At 42.5% G+C, this 9,424-nt stretch overlaps 1 long non-coding RNA gene across 7 annotated transcripts in view; it reads left to right on the plus strand.

Annotated features, from left to right (window-relative positions):
- LOC106144350 overlaps positions 1 to 9,424 on the plus strand; it is a 32,720-nt gene that overhangs the window by 5,226 nt on the left and 18,070 nt on the right. For 4 of the 7 annotated variants that reach the window (XR_001229416.2, XR_003378760.1, XR_003378758.1 and 1 more), the window contains exons 1-3: positions 1,322 to 1,356; positions 8,541 to 8,571; positions 8,680 to 8,790. This is a non-coding gene — a long non-coding RNA (uncharacterized LOC106144350). Of the gene's footprint in view, positions 1 to 1,164; positions 1,357 to 7,783; positions 8,076 to 8,540; positions 8,572 to 8,679; positions 8,791 to 9,424 lie in introns of those variants that run through there. The other 3 variants (XR_003378763.1, XR_003378762.1, XR_003378759.1) reach the window with 2 other exon arrangements.

Consider the following 9,424-nt stretch of genomic DNA (forward strand, 5'->3'; position numbering starts at 1 on the left):
AGAGTTAGCCGAGAAAAGGGCTAGAGCTAAAGAGCCAAGCAGTGTTTAAAAGAATACAGTTTCTGTGTAATTATTTAGGGGCATAAGCTAGCAGGCGGCCTGGAGTGCTGGGGACACTACCCTGCTGCTCATATTCAACACCAGCCTGTAAATGGGCAGAACATATTGTCAGGAGTTTCATTAAGCTGCCTTCCTTTCATGCTGCCTTCCAGATCATTGTCCAGGCAAGTTACACAACAAAGGCAAGTCTAGATCCAGCAGATGCACAACAAATAAAAGCAAAGAAATCCACTGAATCCGACATAGTGGTACAGTGGAGTAATCCAAACTCTCGGAAGGAGCAGGTCCCCATGGGCTGCTAAAAAATGACCAGTTCAGTGAGGAGTGATAATGTGCAAAATTTAAAATAGAATAAATGAGACAGCATAAAAAGAGAAAAGCCAGGGAGTCACCAAAACAATAAAACTATAACAATTCCAAAGGGCTGTTGTGGCATATGCCTGTTACTTCAGCCCTCTGATACCTGCTTTGAGTTCAGCCCTAGGCTACAGTGTGAATTCCAGGGTTGTTAGAGCTCCACAGTGAGCTACTCTGTAGCACATATTCTCCTCCCAGTTCACATGCTTGCTTAGTGACAGATTGGCCACGCACTCAGTTCCAGAATCTGTCTGTGTTCATTAGGTATGCACTGAAAATCTGGTAGTAACCTAAACTTTGGGGATCAAACTGGCTAGAGAGTAGAGTAGGCTGGGATCCAGGTAGTGCTCTTCCTGGCACTTCCTGCCTGCTCTTGGAAGCATGCAGAGCCCTCATTAAAGCAGATACAGATAGAAATATTATGAGGGTTCCCTGGCCAGCCAGTTGAGCCTAATTGAAAAACTCCTGACCAATGAAACATTCTGTTTCAAAGGATGTGGACAGCCTTCTTGAGGATAGCACTGGGGTTCGCTTGTGTCCTCAGACACTGGTAAACCTGTTCACCCCCAGGCACATGAACACCACCAACCCCCAGGCATGAAATTACAGCACCTACTTCTGATGGATCACAAGGACTGACAACCCAAGCTCCAGAGGATCAAATACACACACACTCTCAAAAAAAAAAAAACCAAACAAAAATTCCTGTTAAAATGTTTTCTTGTTTATTTTTATGTCTTTGGGTAGTTTGCCTGCATACCAACTTGTACACAATGCCCTTTGGAGCCAGAAGAAGGTGCCTGATATGTGGGAGCCTGAATTACAGGATGCATGAGCAACCAGAAGTAGTGCTGGGAATCAAACCCATGTCCTCTGGAAGAGCAGCCAGTGCTCTTAACTACTGAACCATCTCTTCAGCCTCACCATTGTTTTTTAAAAGTAAGTTATTGAGTATTATCCTGAGTATAGTGACTAATGAGCTTAGGATCACACTAAGAGATGTTATTATTAGGGGGTTAGACTCATCCCGGTAAGCCACAACCTTGTGGTGAACACAAACTAATAGAAATGGGTTAGATCAAGATGTGAGAGTTAGCCAATAAGAGGCTAAATATAATGGGCCAGGAAATAATTTAATTAATACAATTTCTGTGTGGTTATTTCGGGGGTTAAGCTAGCCAGGTGGCGGGACGCTGCCCACGCCTCCTCACAACAGATCTCCATGAGTTTGAGGAGAGCCTGGTCTACAAGAGCTAGTTCCAGGACAGCCAGAGCTGTCACACAGAGAAACCCTGTCTCAAAAGCAAACAAACAAACAAAAAGAGATGTTATGTAAACCAGTCTGACCTAAATGAACGTTAATGTCTAACCAAAGCCCCTGACTATAATGCTTTGGTTTTAGTCAGAATGCTTGATAAGTATTGGATCCCCTATTATTGAGTTCTTCCGCTGAAGTAATAAGCCAAATCAAACTGAATTAATAAATCTGGATTTAATAAACAGCAAAGCAAAGCAGAGCACTCCCCGGTGACTCTCAGGAAGGCAGGAGGAGAACACATGACAGATCTATGGGCGGGGTCTTAAATAACCTGTGGACTGTCATAAGCAGTTCCAGGGGAGGAGCTGCAGATAACAGGCTTTCTCAGGGGCGGGGTTTGGAATGGGAGGAGTGGGACTGGGTGGGGCTTTCCAACAACACTCTGCTTCATTAACAGAATTTAAAAATTACTTATTAGTGCGTATATGTGTGCATGTGCACACATGCAAGAGTGCATACTTGTGAACATGAATGAATGAATATTTATAATTCATTTGTTACCACATGTGGTAGTCAGAAGGTACCTTGGTGGGCTCAGTTCTACCTTTAAAAGTTACTTGGGCCTGGAAAAAATGGCCCAGCAGTTAAGAGTACTTACTGTTCTTACGGAGGACCTGAGTTCAATTCTTAGCATCTGAATGGTGGCTTGTAACCATCTGTAATTTCAGTTCCAGAGAATCTGATGCTCTATTCTGGCATCTGTGGGCACTGGGAATGCAAGTGGTTACAAACATACATTCAAATTTAATGTGTGTGGGCATTTTGTCTGCATGTATATTTGTACACTGTGTGAATGCCTGAGAAGCCAGAAGAGGACATTGGATCCCCTGGGATTGGAATTAGAACTGTTTGTGAGTCACCATGTGGGTACTTGGAATAGTACCTGGGTCATCTCCAAGAGCGGCCAGTGCATAGAATTCTCGGCCATGTCTCTAGCTCTCTTCTTTCTGTAGATATGGGACTAGGCTATTTTGCAGGCCATTAGTGGAAATCTTTTTTTTTTAAATGAAAACTGAGTTCATTTAGTGTTGTATCCAAAATTGGGGAGCAAAAATGTCTCACTATTTCTTGGCCTTACCAACATCACTGTTACAACTCATAGAAGAGATTATATGCGTATTTAGTTGTAGACTAGGAGGGAGGGAGGCAGGGAGACACAGAATATGAACTTCTAGCAACCTGGGAAGTCAACCTTTTTCCATAGACTTCTGCTCAGGTAAAGGCAGGCAGTTCCTTGATTATGACATAGAAATAATTTCATGACAAGCCAAAGTGAAGCAAAGTTAGTGAGCTTATTTAGTAAGTGTGTAGATAGGACATCATGGGGGAAAGACAGTGTATAGTCCTGAGGCATGTGTATGGGCTTCTCAAGAGAAAAGGCCATTATGGGTCTTTAAAATGGCTGTCTTTGTTTGTTTGTTCTTGTTATTTATACGCCTTTACTCCTTAGCAAATGAGCCCAACATAAAGCCTTCATAGTGGCATACACAATAAATGTCATTTTGAAACCTTTGAAAATAGTTACCCCTTTCCACCACCATGTGGGTACTAGGGATTGAACTCAGGACCTCTCAAAAATCAGCAAGTGCTTTTTTTTTTATTTTGGTTTTTTGAGACAGGGTTTCTCTGCAGCTTTGGAGCCTGTCCTGGAACTAGCTCTGTAGACCAGGCTGGTCTCGAACTCACAGAGATCCGCCTGCCTCTGCCTCCCAAGTGCTGGGATTAAAGGCGTGCACCACCAACACCCAGCTCAGCAAATGCTTTTAACCAATGACTCATCTCTCCAGCCTCTTCTTTACCTTTTCATGTCCCCATAATTTTCCGTGGCTTTTTATCCTGCCTCAGACACAAGTTACCAAACAGGTCTTTCTCCTGGTGCCAAGCAGGAAGATTCTTGCCATGGATCATTTCCCTGACAAGTCTGGCATTTCTTGGGGCTCCTTCCTAAAGGACATCTGGATTGCTAGGCTTATTGCCAGTGGTCAGATCTGTGTGAATTTAGCTCAGAGACAAAGATGAATTTTGTTGCACACTACATAGAAAACTTTTCATTTACTTTTATTTGTATCTTCATGTTAGTGAGGTTCAATGTGAAGTTATTACACGTATACAATGTGGAATTGTCAATGTAGGCAGTGAGATTCATCTCAGATACCTGGTTTTGCTAATGAAAACTATTTCATAATGAGCTTTAATGAAGCATTTTAGGGAGCTTATGAAGTAGGGATAGTAAGTAGCACACACTGCAAATTTAATGCAGGCATTAAGGGGGTAGTATACACTTAAGACATGATTCTGAGCATCTCACGAGGTAGAGGTATACTAAATTTTATTAGCATATATTATAGGAACAGTGATTTTCATACATAATACACACAACCCCATTACCCTCTCTTGTCTCCTTCCTCTCTTCCTCTTATCACTAGATAAGCATATGTTTTTTGTGTCTTTTAAACTGCTCAGAGGATATAATTTATAGTGGGTTAAAGGTTTAAGCAATATTTAAAAGTTAAGATTAAAATTAAATAAAATATGAACTGGTTTGCTTATTTTACTTAATTTCCTTCTTTTTTTAAAGATTTATTTATTAATTATGTATACAGAGGGCACCAGATCTTATTATAGGTGGCTGTGAGCCACCATGTGGTTGCTGGGAATTGAACTCAGGACCTCTAGAAGAATAGCCAGTGCTCTTATCCTCTGAGCCATCTCTCCAGCCCTTAATTTCCTTTTCTAAATGTAACCATTAAGGTGTTTTATCAGTTCTATTGTTCAGGATTCACATTGACAGGGGCTAATATAGATAAATTCAAGATCACACACATTAAGGGTTTGCGTAAACAGTTCATTTGTTGTTTTTATCAACCTTGTGTGAGATGTCTTTGGGAGAGGAGGCATTGTTTTTGCAGGTAGCTTGAATTTCCTGTTGTGCTGAAGTTTCTTACTTTCATATTCTGGGGGTGAGGTTCTTCTTTCCTGGTTAGGTATCACCATACTTTTCTCTGTGGTTTTAAACTTGTCTCAGAATGATTCAATCAAATTAATATAACCATTGCCTGGCAAACTTAGCTCATCTGATATGACCATTAGAAATATGCTCATAGTAATTGACAAAGTCCAATGCCCTCTTATTCTCATAGTGACCATGCTGATGAGAGACCTCAAAAATTAGTCCCCTAGTGCTGCAGAGATAGCTCAGCAGTTGAGAGAGCTGATTGTTCTTGCAGAGGACTCAGGTTCAATTTCCACCACCCACAAGGCAGCTCACAACTGTCTGTAATTCTAGTCCCAAGGAATCTAATGCCTTCTTCTGGCTTTTGCAGGTGCCAGGTGCACATGAGGTGCACAGATGTACAAGCAGTCAAACATCCATACACAGAATTATTAAATGAAAATGATTTACAAAAACTGTTCCTCCTATCTAATTGAAACTTCCATATTTGACCACCATCTCTCCACTCAACCCACCTTCCAGTTTCCTGTCACCATCACTTTATTTTCTGTCTGTGACTGCAACGGATTTATATTACACAAAGGTGAGAACACACAGTATCTGCATTTCTCTAAAAGCCTGCCTGGTTTCACCTCCCATAGGAGGCATATATAAATGTTGTACCTTGTGTCAACTCCTTTACCTTTGAAACAGAGTCCTACTATGTAGTCCTGAATGACCTGGAATTGTCTATGGAGAGCAGGTTTGTCTCTAATTCACAGATATCCTTCTGCCTCTGCCTCCCAAGTGCTGGGATTAAAGCCCTGCACAACCACACCCAGCTCTGTTTCAACTCTAGAAGCACAGGCTCTGAGTCCAAAACAAGTAGAAGTTTTTACACCACTGTGTTTTAGACTTATTATGAAGCAATAGGAAAAACAAAACATAGGAGGCTGGATTAATAAAAAGTGTACTAAAATGAACAAGGTGGCAAGTGGTTTGTATAGATAGACTAGTAGAGAAGGTTTTTATTTTTGCTGCTGCCGAGTAGCCTTTTTACATCCACACACTACAGAATGAGCAGAAGTGGACAGTTGTGGAACTATTGGAAGGGGAAGTTATCCAGTACTTTGGGTACTCACACCTGCTTCTTTGACACAATCCTGAAGCTTTTTTTCATTTCCTTAACAGTATGTGGGTTAAGATCAGAGATTTGTGGAGTCTGTCTAAGTAAAAATAAAGTAATATTAACACTGGTAAACCATTCTTTGTATAATAAGATATACTATTGTAGAACAAAGAGCAAGCCTTTGAAGAAGTCTTTGAACGTTGGGGTTGGGGCTAGTGACACAGGAGGTCTGACTGCCTTTAAACTACCACCAAAACATAAACAAGAAGTGAGAAAAGTGTATTTAACAACCACCAAAATGTTATTAGGAAATAAATCAAAAGTAAATGTGTAAGCACTGTTTTGTCATCTACAACTCCTAAAATTTAGCTGTTATCATTTATTATTTACTCCAACAGCCTATTCCATGAGAAGATAATATTGTCAATTTAATGAATTATAATTTCTAGTTCAGTATATTGTTTCTCTTTTCATTATCCAGTTGGAGGTATGCATTGCTATTACGTCCATACTCCAGAAGAGGAAACAATGGAATAACATACTTCAGTGTTTTTTTTTCTCAAGATGTCATGGTTTAGATAAAAAATAAATTAGTGGAGAGTCTAATCTAGAAATTGTGGTTTCAAAAAGGCCCTGTGCTTCAGGCATACAGGAAGAATTAGGTATGAGATACAAAAATGGGGAACAGAGAGTAGAAAGTTACAGATTCAAGATGAACACATCAGAAATGGCTCATTCCAAGTCAGGATTGGAACAATAGCTTAAATGAATCACAATCAATTGTTCATATAAGGAAATTAATTATTGCTGGGCCGTGGTGGTGCACACCTTTAATCCCAGCATTCTGGAGGCAGAGGCAGGTGGAGCTCTGAGTTTGAGACCAACCTGGTCTACAAGAGCTAGTTCTAGAATATGTTCCAAAGCTACAGATAAATGGTGTTGAAAAACCAAAAACAAACAAAAAAGAAAGAAAATTTATTTTCTGGTAGGAGAGATTGTGATGATCTGTTTTGTCTCTTTAACAGACAAGCCACGCCCACTCCCCCTCCACTGAGGCAGGCAGATCTTCCTGCTTGCAGCATGAGTCTCTCCCTTTTTCTGTCTCCCTCTCTAAGAAGCAGCTTCCATCTCCCTCCTGTCTCCCTTTTCTCTCTTAGTCTGTCTCTCTCTCTCTCTCTCTCTCTCTCTCTCTCTCTCTCTCTCTCTCTCTCTCTCTCTCTGCTCTTCTCCCCTTCCCCCTCCATAACCCACTAATAAGTATATAACCTCACTCTGCATGGTGTGCCTAGCCATGTCTCTGTCTTTTGCCTGCCACCAGTGGCTCCCTGCCTGAGACGCCTTGGGAGACCTGCAGTGTGGTCTCATGGCGTGCCCATCTGTCTGTCTCCACTCCGGGACCTGCGCAGTCCCTTCCTGGGACTGGCTGCTCTCGGGACTGTTGCTTGCCGCCACTTGGGGACCTGCAGTGTTTCTGCAGCTGCACCCGCTGGGGATCCTGCAGCATTTTTTTTTTTATTTAATCAATTTCAGAGATGGCTTAGTATTTGGGAGCACTGGCTGTTCTTCCAGAGGTCCTGAGTTCAATTTCCATTAGCTTAACCACATGGTGATTCACAACCATCCATAATGAGATATTGCGCCCCCTTCTGACCTGCAGGCAGAACACTGTATATACAATAAAAAAAACGAATGAACGAACGAATGAATCTTTTAAAAAAAGAGAGGAAATTAATTCTCATATCAGATTGCTTGATAAGCTTCTAAATCAACCTAGAACACAAATTTGGGGCTGGGCGGGCAGGTTCAAAGATTTAAAGGGGGCAGGCCCAGCATTTTGTTTTAGCAAAAAAGATGCTTGGGTGTAAGAACGAGTTGGCTCGCTAGTGCTCAGTAACTCCCAGAAGTCAAACCCTGGCTAGAGTTTAGAGCTGGCTGGAGAAGGGGGAGGTGTGGTTCCTTCATGCTGTGTCTGAAGCATACTTGGAATTAGTGGCGAACTTGTCTTAAGCCTTCCCGGGCGGGAACAGTGTCAGGGTGGCCAATGCCACCGCTACTGCAGCACAGCGAGGGAAAGCAAATGGAGGAGGGACCAGGAGAGGAGGAAGTAAGAGCGGGAATCTAACTCGGCGACCATTGATGACGTTTCCTCAGACCGCATCGCTGTTTCTGGTGCTTGGATACCGAGCATCTTGGGGTTGTTTTGGTCGGAGGATAGCGGCGAATTTGTAAGGAACTTGAGTTTCTGGGGGATGTTGTTGCAGGCCGGAATCCGGATCCCGGTAGGATGAATTTCACGCCGTGTGCTAGGCCTTTCGTTTCAGATTCCAACTACTGGCCGGAAGTTTCTTCTTAGAGCCAAACCTGTTCTGAGTACCAGTTTTTGCGGCTCTTGATACTTGCTCTTTACGACCCATCCCATTTGGCGCTCAGGCACTGACAAAGCTTAGAGGGTGATCCGTCTTCTGTTGAAAAACCTATAGTAGACACCAAACTGCTCTGGGAATGGGTCTGAGTGGTGCTTTAAGATACTTTGAGAGGGCTTAGGGAGTTGGCTTCTTGTAAAAAATAATAGGCCTTCACAGTGAGAAAAGCCCACTTAGAGATTAATAAAGGAAAAGCCTGGCCAGCTATTGGTAATGCCCAAAGAAGAGCAGGCCCCCAATAGAAGACTTTACTAGCTTTCCTACGCCTTGGGTGTATTCACTTTATATTCTCTGTAATCTTTTAATTTCTTTTATGTCCAGGACCCGGTTTACACCTCGAACCATTTAACAGGTAGGAGACTGCCAGGATTGTTTGAAAGTACGCCTGTTCTGTTCTTTTTGAATACTTGTTACCCAGGTTCATCTTGCCCACCTGTCTGAATTATGATTTTCCTGACAGGAGCCGAGGGCACCTAATTGCAGCCCAGGACTTAATGGTGTTTGTGACCCTGCATGGCCCCCTCAAGATGCCTGTTGGAGACTTGTTCTTTGGGGGCGGACCTAATGTCTGGTGAGTCCTGGCGAACAGTAATGTACAACCTAGCATGGTAACTGCTTATCTCAAACAGGCTTGGCTAGCACACTGTATCTTTGTGGTGCTATGAAGGCAGCATTCCCTTAGCTAAGTTCTACTTTGTGTGACTTAATGTCTCCTAAGCAAATCTATTAATAGGTCCTTTATGACATTAATTCTGTCACTTTGAAAGTCTTCTGTGTCAGTCTTGGGATACGAATTGTTGTTGTGCAAACATGAGGATCTGTGTTCAAATACCTAGCCCCCACATAATAGCTAGAAGTACCATCACAGACAGGGAGATCCATGGGACTTGTTGCCAGCCAGCTTAGCAACAGGTTCAGTGAGACACTCCAGTTCAAGAGAATAATGTCCAGAGTGGAGAGCAGGATAGCCTAAATCCTCCTCTGGCCTCCATGTGCATGTGCCCTCTTCACACACATACACACAGTTGAAAAGGAAGCTTTTGAAGATAAGCCCCATTGTGTGGTATGCTGATGTAGGGGGATTCCCAAGAGTGGAAGGTCATCCTTTGCTAGATAGTGAGTACTGACCAGGGCTCCATAGCAAAACCCTGACTCAGTCTCTCTCTCTCTCTCTCTCTCTCTCTCTCTCTCTCTCTCTCTCTCTC

Source organism: Microtus ochrogaster, unplaced genomic scaffold (genome assembly GCF_000317375.1).
Source record: "Microtus ochrogaster isolate Prairie Vole_2 unplaced genomic scaffold, MicOch1.0 UNK17, whole genome shotgun sequence".
NCBI classification, from domain to species: Eukaryota; Metazoa; Chordata; class Mammalia; order Rodentia; family Cricetidae; genus Microtus; species Microtus ochrogaster.